Consider the following 13,234-nt stretch of genomic DNA (forward strand, 5'->3'; position numbering starts at 1 on the left):
CATTGATGCTGTCCAAACAAGCAAAAAATGCACCTATAGGATGGGAATCTCATGGACTCAGGATCATCAAAGCCTCCTTCAAAACAAAGAAAGAGGGCATTACAATGAACGTTATTCAATGCTATGCGCCTACCAACAAATACGATGAAGACCTTAAAGACCAATTCTACGATAGGCTGCAGTCGATCGTCGAGAAGTGCCCAACAAAGGACCTGACTATTCTGATGGGAGATTTAAATGCCAAGGTCGGAATGGATAACACCGGATCTGAAGACAGCATGAGACGACATGGACTAGGAGAAAGATACGAAAATGGTGAGAGATTCGTAAACCTATGAGCCTTCAATAAGCTGGTCATAGGCGGCACCATATTCCTACATAAACACGGATCACGCTACTCAGAACCAAATCGACTATATCTGCATCAAAACAAAGTTCAGGAGGACGTGAAAACCAAGAGAGGAGCTGATATAGCCCCAGATCATCACTTGCTGGTCTCCAAGATGAAATCGAAACTCAGGAAGTACTGGACAACGGGGTGGAAAACATCACAAAAGTTTAATATGGCTTTTCTTTGAGGTACTGACAGATTCAACGAATTCAAGATAGCCCTCAGCAATAGGTTACAGGCCTTTCGCAATCTACTTAATGAAGAGGGGACTACTATGGAGAACAACTAGGAGGGGATAAAAGAGGCAATCACTTCAACATGTTAGGAGGTTCTGGGCCACAGGAACAACCATCACAAGGAATGGATCACTGTTGATGCACTGGATAAGATTGAAGAAAGGAGGAACAAGATGGCTGGAATCAATATCAGCTAAAGAAGAGCATAGAAAGCCAAGGCACAAGCTGAATACACAGTAATAAACAAGCCAGTGAAGGGGAGCATGAGAACCGACAAACTTAAATATGTGGAAGATCTAGCAATGACAGCGGAAAAGGGTGCAAGAGAAGGAAACATGAGGCAATTGTATGATACAACAAGGAAACTCGCTGGAAATTACCGTAAACCAGAACGACCAGTGAAGAGCAAGGAAGGCAAAGTAATCACCAACACTAAAGAACAACGAAACAGGTAAGTAGAACACTTTAAGGAACTCTTGAATCGACCAGCCTCACTGAACCCACCCAACATTGAAGCAGCACCCACGAACATCCCAATCAATGTTGGCCCACCAACAACTGAAGAGATCAGCATGGCCATCAGAAAAATCAAGAGCGGTAAAGCAGCGGGGCCAGACAACATCCCGACAGAGATACTGAAATCAGATGTAGAAGCAAATGCAGAGATACTCCACATTCTCTTCAGTAAGATTTGGGATGAAGAACAAGTGCCAACAGAGTGGAAAGAAGGACTTCTGATCAAAATAACAAAGAAAGGCGATCTCGGAAAGTGTGAGAACTACAGGGGATCACTCTTCTCTCAATACCAAGAAAAGTCTTCAACGGGGTACTGTTAAACAGAATGAAGAATTCCGTAGATGCCCAACTTCGAGACCAACAGGCTGGATTCCGTAAGAATTGATCGTGTAGAGACCAAATAGCAACAACTATCGGGAGATAAGTCTACTTCAGATTGCGTCCAAACCATTGGCTTCTGCCATTCTTCGTAGGTTGCTTAAAACCTGAGAAAGATTGACTGGCGAGGAGCAAGCTGGTTTTCGTTCTGGTCGAGGATGCATTGGTCATATCTTCACCCTCCGCCAAATGTTAGAACACCGTCATATAATCAGTTGGCAATCAATGTCCACAGGTACGTCATGTGCTTTGCACTCTCCAAGTACTCCTACAAGACTGGCAGGATTCTAATCCTGTACTCACCCTGGATGGTGAGCAGATTGAAGTAGTTGAGAAGTTCGTGTATCTAGGTAGCTATATAAGTGCTGGTGGTGGCGTGAGTGATGAGATCGATGCACGTATAATGAAAACCAGAGCGACTGATGCCAGTCTGGGTCATCTTTGGCGCCTTCGTGGTGTTAGATTGGCTGTAAAAGGCCGGATCTGCAACGCGTCTGTGATAGCAGTTTTGCTCTATGCTTGTGAAACCTAGCCTCTCCGAGTTGAGAATGTTAGACGACTCTCTGTGTTCGATCATCGTTGTCTCCGAAGGATTGCTGACATCCAGTGGCAACACCATGTTAGTAATGCAAAGGTTCGGCATCGTGTATTCGGGCGCAGAGACGATAATTCGATTGGTGTCACCATCTTGAAACACCGACTTCGATGGCTTGGACATGTTCTACGAATGTCGTCCCAGAGAATTCCACGTCGTGCATTATTCGCCGACTCTGGGACTGGTTGGAAAAGGCGGAGAGGTGGTCAGTGTATGACATGGTGTCGTGGTATGAAAGAATGCTGCAAAGAGTTGTCTTCTGTTGGTCCTTCACGACTCCCTGGCTGGGGTCCAAGAGATGGTGCAACACAGTGGCTAGAGACGTTATCAGATATGGCTCAGGATAGAATCCAGTGGCGATCCTGCTGTAACCTTCTTTTACTTTCTTCATAAAGAATGGTTATAACCTTCTTAACTGAAAGAGTCTTCTGGTTGTACATTTCAGTTCCCCCCATCATTACTCTTCTCTTTTTTTCATCCTATTTTTTCCTTTTATATATACGCATCTTCCCCCTTTCTCTTCCCATTCTCATTGTTTTGTGTGGCGCGTATATATCTGGTGCCCTCTTAAGAGGGCAACAACACAAAGGACGTTATTACAGGAATATATTAGTTAAAGTAGATACAAGCGAAAGTAGAACCACTGCCGCATGGGCCAATCCATGGCGTATGATTAACTGATGCGCGTTGATTGTCCTTGACCTTGACGGAGATCGATGATCTGTTCGATATTTAGTGACCCAACTGCCGGATGATTTGGCTAGGGTTCAGTTACATTTCACTGGCCCTACAGCAGTATTGGGGATAACCCGAAGTCGTTCAGAATGTCCACAGAATGCCAAAAATATTGGGTTTGTTCAGAGAACGTAGATGGGTTCCTCTAAAGTTGCCGAAACCACTGTGTAAATATTAGGGAAAAAAATCAAAATTTTTTGGGGTTTCATGATACTTTGCAAAAATTTTCTATAGTGACTTTCTTGAAACACATAAAACTTCCCACAAAATAGGGTGGTTGAGGAACGTTGCAAGCCAACCACCATTGCTTACAAAGATGGAGGAATGATAATTCCCGCTTTACTCTGATTGGTCGCCAAGTGAACTGCCAAAATTACGAAACGGAGTTGAGTTTAATTGCAGTCACAGTTTTTTTAACCAACACATCATTTGTTCAGCGAACTAGTTGTACAGTTTTTACAAACCATTTTATTGATTTAACCCTATGTTTCATTCTTATTCTTCTGGGATTGGAAACATCATGAATCAAAAAACCACGTGCATATTTACATACATAATATTATAATGAAAATCGTTTTAATGATTTTGTAGCTGTAAATAATTCCCCAAAATCAATAGCTCATTAAGTGTTCGACATTGGATGCTGACCATGTTGTTTAAGTGGACTTGTTTAGCTGAAGGCTTTCGGTCATGCATCCGCACCAGATCACGTTGCAACACGGCGTGGGACACAGCTCCTACGTTTCATTAGCCAGCTTATAGAAAAGGTCCTCGATATATTGGTAACGAATCAAATATATCTTTCTTACCTCTCCTCGTCTGACTTCTGGTTTCTATCTGACTGGGAACGATCGAATATAGAAGGTGCTACTGGTAGCTAGTTGTAAAACTAGAATATCCGTGGTATCCTCAGTGGTGAACCCGACGTGATCTGGTACACCAAGTCAATATACTGTGAGTCTGTTCCATTTTGGAATATTATTATTCATTGTTATTCTTTATTTGAATTTTATGTATTGTGATATACCTTTTTTTTCGCGAATTTTTTTTTCTCGGACATATTTTAATTAAACATTCTTCGTTATCTATATTAATATGAAGGAACACTCACCCAAGGTCTTTAAGTTAAAGTCTATTCCCCCTATTTCGATTCAGTTAACGCCATTTTGGCCCGACAATATCGAGTCCTGGTTCTGCTATGCAGAAGCCGATTCTTGCATGCACGGAATCACGGACTCGCGCACACGTTTCCTCGCGGTAGTTAAGGCGTTACCGCGCGAGTTTAACAGGTACGTAACACCTAGTATGTTTACTAGTGATGTTCCCGAACCTTACGAAACGCTTAAGCTATCGATTTTAAAACGCGGAGACCTAACTGATCGACAACGGTTAGACAAACTCCTTAACAATATCAACTTGCAACATGGTTCTGCGACGGACATGTTGCTTAGAATGAGAGAAGTCATCGGCCAACGAACTTTCGATGATGGCCTATTTAGACAACTTTTCTTGTCTAAACTCCCTCAACAGGTGCAGGCAGTGCTTGTTTCACTTCAAAACAATGCCATAGATGAACTAGCTGCATCTGCCGATCGAATCTTGGAAATCACCAAATTTTCTAAGGCCGAGGTTTTTTCCATCAAAGAAAAACCCCAATCGACCTCGACTGACATGGCCGAACTATGTCACACGCTTACAAGATATCTTAGAGTTCGTAATGACCGTAGTCGGTCAAAATCCTCACGTAGGAGCGTTTCACGTAAGCGATCTGTCTCTCGTGGTCGAGAGACAGACAACCCCGACTGGTGCTGGTATCACAACTAGTACGGTAAATCCTCTAGAAATTGCAGGAAGCCCTGCAATTATCCGACCCCAAAATCGAGTGACACGAAACACAGTTCGGGAAACTTCCCAGCCGGCACGCGTTAACGGCAACCGTAGCCAGCGAACACAGCCGCCTCTTATATGTCACTGATGTGACCACGAAAGTTCGCTACCTCGTCGACACCGGCGCAGAAGTTAGCGTTCTTCCCGCGAACTCCAACGACAGAATTCACGAGTCTGTTTTAAGTTTACAGGCGGCAAACGGAAAGCCGATCGCTACTTACGGTAAAAGGTACGTCTACCTTAACGTGGGTTTACGCAAACCCATACACTGGATTTTCGTGGTTGCAGATATCTCTATGCCAATCATTGGTATAGACCTGTTACAACACCACAATCTACTCATCGACACACGCTCAAGAAGGTTAATAGATGGAAACACTAAACTATCTGTTTGCGTAACTCCTTGTTCTGGTTGCAGGTTATCCCCAGTCACGATTAAGCACACCATAGACCCCTCGTACCAATCAGTACTCGACAAATACCCCGGGATACACCAATCGCAATCGAAATTGCCTTGTGTAACCAGCAATATTACACATCACATCTCGACTACAGGACCACCTGTATTCTCGAAAGCCCGAAGACTCGCTCCCGAGAAGCTTAGGTTAGCCAAAAACGAATTCGACCACATGATGGACCTAGGGATAATTCGACCATCGAATAGTCCATGGTCATCCCCATTGCACATGGTCCCTAAAAAGGACAGCAATGATTGGCGGCCAACTGGTGATTATCGGCGTCTGAATGCAAAAACCATTTCCGGTCGTTACCCGCTGCCTCATATTCACGATTTGACAGCTACCTTGAAAGGTACAACTGTCTTTTCGAAAATCGGCTTGGTTAAAGCTTATAACCAAATCCCGATAGCACCTGACGACATTCCTAAAACAGCCATCGTCACTCCCTTCGGTCTTTACGAATTCTTGCGAATGCCTTTTGGTTTAAGAAATGCGGCTCAAACTTTCCAAAGGTTTATCGACGATGTCTTCCGAGGTCTCAACTTCGTACATGCGTATGTTGATGACTGTCTAATAGCAAGTCCGGACAGAGAATCGCATCTCAAGCATCTGGACATTGTTTTCGATCGACTCCAAAGGCATGGCATTACTGTCAACATTCAGAAATGCCAAATCGGAACTAACTCCTTAGACTTCTTAGGACACACTATTGATGCCCAAGGCATCCGACCCCTAAGAGCAAAGTGGCGGCCATTCTGGATTACCCAGAACCGACCACGATCAAGCACTTACGAACTTTTAACGGACTTGCAAGTTTCTATAGACGGTTCATACACAAATGCGCATCCCTCATGAAACCGTTAACCGATCAGCTTCGTGGAAATGCGAAATCAATTAGTTTAGACGACATAGCCTGTGAAGCATTCTCCACAGTTAAGGAACACATCGCTAAAGCAACCCTGCTTGCCCATCAGGACACTCAAGCGCCCATTAGTATCGCCGTAGACGCATCCGACTCAGCAATCGGAGGAGTCTTACAACAATGGGTTAACAACTCGTGGCAACCTTAGGATTTTTCTCCAGACGGTTGCTAGACGCGGAATCTAGGTACAGCACGTTCGGTAGGGAACTCCTAGCTATGTATTGTGCTGTACAGCATTTTCAACATTTCATCGAAGGAAGAGAATTCACACTTTTTACCGATCACAAACCTCTTACCTTCTCTTTAAGTTCATCTTCAGACAAGTACTCACCGCGAGAGTCTCGACAACTCGACTATATTTCGCAGTTTACTTCAGATATACAACACATTTCTGGAGCAAACAATGTAGTCGCAGACGCCTTGTCTCGAATAAGTTCCTTGAACAGTTTCCAAGGAATCAACCTTCTTAAACTCGCTCAGCTTCAAAAAGAAGACATTGATCTTCAGCATGAGTTATCCTCGACAACTCTTAAACTAAGTATTAAGCAGATGGGAACAGGTAAGGAAACCTTACTCTGTGACACATCTACAGGTAGGGATCGTCCAATAGTACCAAAACATTATCGACGCAACGTCTTCAATACGTTGCACAATCTTTCCCATCCAGGTGCTCGTGCAACAGTCAAACTTATAGCCGAACGCTTTTGTTGGCCTGGCATGAATAAAGATGTGGGGGAGTGGGCACGCTCCTGTGTAAGCTGTCAGAAATCTAAGGTCATAAGACACAACAAATGTCCCTTAGGCTCTTTCAAAACCCCTGACGCTCGTTTCGACCACGTCCATCTAGATTTGGTAGGACCCTTACCCGACTCGAACGGATACTCATATCTCCTAACATGCGTGGACCGTTTCACTCGATGGCCAGAAGCAGTACCGATTAAGGACATTACTGCTGAGACCGTGGCCCGCGCTTTCGTCGAACGATGGGTAGCAAATTTCGGCTGCCCTTCCACAATCACTACAGACCGCGGACGCCAGTTCGAATCTGGACTTTTCCGTTGTCTGACCTCACTATTAGGAATCACGCGCTTCCGAACGACCGCCTACCACCCACAAGCAAACGGGTTGGTAGAACGTTTTCATCGACAACTAAAAGCTTCATTATCAGCTTCAAACGTTTCACAGTGGACAGACGCTCTTCCACTCGTCTTGCTAGGTATCCGCAATGCAGTGAAAGCTGACATTGGATACACGGCATCTCAACTCGTTTACGGAACGACACTCCGACTCTCAGGAGAATTCGTGGATCCTTCAGCTTCTTCATTGAACATGGATCTAAACTCTTACACGAGTAGGCTTACAAACGCTATGAGTTCAGTTAAACCTGCTCACACTCGACCTCAATCAACTGATGTTTTCGTTCAACCCGAATTACGACATAGTACACACGTCTTCGTTCGTCGAGACTCACATCGACGACCCATCAAATCAGCATACGAAGTACCCTCCAAAGTTCTTCAACGCGAACCTAAGTACTATGTAGTCGATAAGAACGGTACAAACGATAGCATCAGTATCGATCGACTCAAAGCAGCGTACTTAGAAGGAAACCCTAGCTACGTCGATTTTCCTTCGGTACAAGCAAACGACACAGCTACTACACCTGTATTACCCCACACGACAACTGACACACAACTTGATACTTCGCCAACGTCGATAGATAAACCTAAAACAACGCGTTCTGGAAGAAGAGTAAGATTTCCAGAACATCTTAACGAATATTGCACGTAGGACATAAGCTTTATCTTGAATTACCCTTTCATTGCTTATTATAAAAAAATTTTTTTAATATGCTCATTTTTTATTTAATTAAAAAAAACATTTTTATTTTTTTGAGCGTATTTATAATTTTTTATATATAAAAAAACCAAAAAAAAAACCATTTTTTTTCCGGTCGCTTTTACGCTGTTTGTAAGTGTATTAGTTTATTTTTTTTCCGCTCATCTTGTGTCCTTACGCAAGTACGAGTGTATTTTCGACATGCACTCACACGTTCTATTTTTCCTCTTTTCCAGGACGGCTGGAAAAGAACGACGAAGTTTCGCAAGGAACCGAAATTTTCATTGTACTATATTTCTTTATTGCTATGTTGTACATTTTGGTCCCATAGTTTAAGGAAAGACGACCAGACGCTGCTAAACGAAGCAAGCTATCAGAAGAGTGTTTACCAACGACAAACTCGTTGGGTTTAAACTTCTGGCTGGTCACGTCTTAGGGGCATCACTACCTCACTAGGGGGGGGAGTGATCTGTAGCTGTAAATAATTCCCCAAAATCAATAGCTCATTAAGTGTTCGACATTGGATGCTGACCATGTTGTTTAAGTGGACTTGTTTAGCTGAAGGCTTTCGGTCATGCATCCGCACCAGATCACGTTGCAACACGGCGTGGGACACAGCTCCTACGTTTCATTAGCCAGCTTATAGAAAAGGTCCTCGATATATTGGTAACGAATCAAATATATCTTTCTTACCTCTCCTCGTCTGACTTCTGGTTTCTATCTGACTGGGAACGATCGAATATAGAAGGTGCTACTGGTAGCTAGTTGTAAAACTAGAATATCCGTTGCATCATCAATTTCAATCGTGCGAAATGTTTACGGAATTCTGTACAAGTTCATAACGATTCTCCGGAGTAAGTTTCTTTTTATGCCAAAATCAATGCGAAGGCTTTATCTCTTGGGTGTATTAGTAATTTGTAGCATAATAGCTTTGACGTTAAAGCTAATAATGTACATTATTTTGGATCGTTTGAGTTTCTATGTCACATTACTTCAAGTGATAAATCTCGCAATAAAAGGTGAGGGCTAGCTTCAAAGCGAAATTTAACAACCTCAAATGTCATCCACTTAATTGTGGTAGTTCGATTAAGTGATTCGGCGGTAGGATTAAACTATACTGCCGAACCAATCAGAAGCTTTCGCGGGTTTTCAAGGTCACAACGCTAGGTTCGGTACCTGATGCTTACGTACGATCGCTTTACGGCGGATTTTAGGGAAGACGTGATAATTCAGCGTCTACAAGAGAAGTGATCATAAGATTTTGGCGCGAAATCCAATTATCCATTTGGATAAATAGAGTTTTGGCATTATAGCTGATGTCAGTTCGTGATGAAAACCCTAAGTATAATTCCTAGCCTTAACCATGAACTGTAAATCATAATTTGAATTCTTCTTACAGGTTTGTAACCCTCATTTGGTCTTATTTATTATTTGACACTCTCAGAGTCACTCTAGCGTCGCTCAAAGGTCATTCATAAATTATAGTCTCACCCTTAACCCGAAACCCTAAATCGTAAACCATTCCAATATACTTACATTATTGAAGCTACGTGGTCGAGGCTAAAGGGATTTTTGAGACCTTATCATGGTTTCAGAGGTCGACTACTATGAAGCCATATGGATGTGCTCCTGTGCCGTATGCACCATGATTTTAGAACTTCTGAACCTATATCTGACCTTCAGAAGTTTTTGACTCATGTAAAGGAAGTGTTTCCACTTTAATTCTTTGGTTTTGTATAATAAATTTTTACTGTACACTAACTGTCTTCTGATTGGCTAATATTTCTCAAGGTCATTTAAGATTCGTTCAAAGGTCGGCAGTATAGTTTAATCCTACCGATTCGGCGACATACGTCCGAAGAGATGTAGCCAATCTGGCGGTATTTCTAACATACAACGACAATAAGGGAAAATGTCACGCTATTTCACCATGCAGACGAAGAAAGGATCTATATAACGCGTTTTCCCTTAGCTTACCCCGTATTTACACCTAGTTAACCTTTTCCGTAGCTTGCGTTACTAAATGTTTGTTTAATGGTGTTCAAAATGGACCCAGTCACCTACTTTTTAAGGCAGTTTTTACTCCCGGTAGTTTTGCCTACTCTTATTGATCGGTCATAGTGTCGATCAACGTGAATTTTACCATTCGCGTTCGGCTAGTTACATTTATTGAGAAGTTCGAGATTAACCTCATGTTGAACAGTTTTTTCAGTGCTTTTTCTTCATAATCTATTCCTCAGTACGTTAAAGATCACATATTTCTTTCCAATAAGGCCTCAAATAAATCCGTAAAGACAGTTACAAATGGATGTTTACGGATAGTTATAAAAATGTTAACGTCCTACAACCGTTTTGGGAAACTTTCTGTACCTGTAGCGCAGGAAAGATATCTGTATACTAACTGGACGTCGGGTACTGTACACAAGTTTCCTCTATGTGTTTACTCCTGACCTTTGGTAGTAGAGAATACTCGTAATATACAAATGACTTCAAGTCGTTCTTCTTGCCCATTATAGTTGTGATATCATTAATAAGTGCGCCATAGGTAAATTAGTGTGGAAGGTTGATAATTTTATGTAACAGGCAAACATTTATCAGCTTAGACTCAAGGTAGACAGTTACTACATATATCAGTCAAGTATTGAATAACAAACAGGAGAATGTATTCTCATTACGGTTTTTACGTACTCCTTAGTTATTCACACATTTTTATAGTTAGGCCAGTATAAAATATTAGATATACAGTTCTGGGCCAATGTATGCAAAATCTTTAGTTTATTTTCATCCGACAATTTTTGCTATTTAAAAGTAATATCCTATTTTGTCACAACAATTATTTACTTTGATAAGTCCATTTCTGGTTATATCCTTTTTAGATGAATGGGGCTTCTTTGTTCAAACAATCAATAATTCAATTACTAATAGGTCATTACATTAAAGTATGTTACTTACTCGCGCCTGTTACTCCCAATGGAGCACAGGCCGCCGACCAGCATTCTCCAACCCACTCTGTCCTGGGCCTTCATTCCTAGTTCATTCTCTTCATGTTTATCTCCAATTCTCAACCTTGTGTCCTTTGGTCCTCCTCTTCTCCTTTGGCCCTGAGGATTCCAAGTGAGGGCTTGCCTTGTGACGCAGTTGGGTGCTTTCCTCAATGTGTCCGATCCACTTACAGTGTTTCTTCCTCCGCTGGAATCTGGTTTGTTGTCTCCCATAGTAGCTTGTTGTTGATAGTGTCTGGCCAACAGATCCGAAGTATCTTGCGTAGACAACTATTAATAAACACTTATATCTTCTGGATGATGGCTTTCTTAGTTCTCCACGTCTCCGCCCCATACAGTAGGACTGTCTTGACATTTGTATTGAAAATTCTGATGTTGGTGTTGCTTAACAATTGTTTTGAAATCCAGATGTTCTTCAGTTGTAAATATGCTGCTCTTGCTTTGTCGATCCTCGCCTTCACATCTGCATCAGATCCACCTTGTTCGTCGATAATGCTGCCCAGGCATGTAAAGGTTTCCACATCCTCCAAAGCTTCTCCGTCAAGTGTAATTCGGTTGGTGCATGTTGTATCGTATCGGAGTCTTGCTTTTTCTTTTGCTTATATTAAGACCTACTGCTGCTGAGGCTACTGCTAGAGTGGTCGTTTCCTCCTACATTTGTTGTTGCGTGTGTGATAGAAGAGCCAGATCATCTACAAAGTCTAAACCATTCAGATGCATTTTAGCTATCTACTGTAGCCCGTGCTTCTCTCCAGATGTTGTCGTCTTCATAATCCAGAAAATCACCGGGGGAAAGAGAAAGGGTGAGAGTAAGCAACCTTGTCTGACACCGGTCTTTACTTCGAACGAGTCTGTGGGCTGTCCTCTATGCACGATTTTGCAGTTCGATCCATCATAAGAATTCCGTATGATATTGACTATCGCCTAAGGCACGCCGTAGTGTCAAGGAAGCCTCCATAGTGTTGTTCTGTCCAGTCTATCAAATCGTTTCTCGAGGTCAATGAAGTTGATGTAGAGTGGTGGATTCCAATCAATTGATTGTTCTACAGTGATCCGTAGAGTTGCGATTATTTATTTATTTATTTATTTAAAAACACAAATATTGGTACAAGAGGGCACCAGATATATACGCGCCACACAAAACAATAAGAATGGGAAGAGAAAGGGGGAAGATGCGTATATATAAAAGGAAAAAATAGGATGAAAAAAAGAGAAGAGTAATGATGGGGGGAACTGAAATGTACAACCAGAAGACTCTTTCAGTTAAGAAGGTTATAACCATTCTTTATGAAGAAAGTAAAAGAAGGTTACAGCAGGATCGCCACTGGATTCTATCCTGAGCCATATCTGATAACGTCTCTAGCCACTGTGTTGCACCATCTCTCGGACCCCAGCCAGGGAGTCGTGAAGGACCAACAGAAGACAACTCTTTGCAGCATTCTTTCATACCACGACACCATGTCATACACTGACCACCTCTCCGCCTTTTCCAACCAGTCCCAGAGTCGGCGAAGGGACATTTTTTGTGTCTAATCACCTTAGATTTCTGGCAGCTTACACAACAGCGTGCCCACTCCCTCATGTCTTTATTCATACCAGGCCAGCAAAATCGTTTTGCTATGAGCTTGTTAGTTGCACGAACACCTAGATGAGAGTTTGTGCAACGTATTCAAGACGTAGCTTCGATAATGTTACGGTACGATTGGACGATCCCTACCTGTAGATGTGTCGCACACTAAGGTTTCCATGTCTGTTCCCATCTGTTTAATACGCAGTTTTAAGGTTGTTGAAGATAACTCGTATTGAAGATCAATGTCTTCTTTTTGAAGCTGGGCGAGTTTACGAAGGTCGATTCCTTGAAAACTGTCCAAGGAAGTTATACGAGACAAAGCGTCTGCGACTACATTGTTTGCCCCGGAAATGTGTTGTGTGTCTGAAGTAAACTGCGAAATATAGTCCAGTTGTCGAGACTCTCGAGGGGAGTAGTTGTCTAGCAACCGTCTTGAGAAGAATACCAAAGGTTGCCAGGTGTGATCAACCCATTGTTGTAAGACTCCACCGATTGCCGAGTCGGATGCATCTACTGTGACGCTAATGGGTGCTTGGGTGTCCTGGTGTGCAAGCATGGTTGCTTTTGCGATAAGTTCCTTAATTTTGGAGAATGCTTTTCTCGCGGTATCGTCCAAATTGGTGGATTCCGTATTTCCACGAAGTTCGTCAGTCAGAGGTTTCACAGGGGACGCTCAGTTTAATATGAACCGTCTATAGAAACTTA

The sequence above is a fragment of the Schistosoma mansoni genome, chromosome 5 (assembly GCF_000237925.1).
Source record: "Schistosoma mansoni strain Puerto Rico chromosome 5, complete genome".
NCBI lineage: Eukaryota > Metazoa > Platyhelminthes > Trematoda > Strigeidida > Schistosomatidae > Schistosoma > Schistosoma mansoni.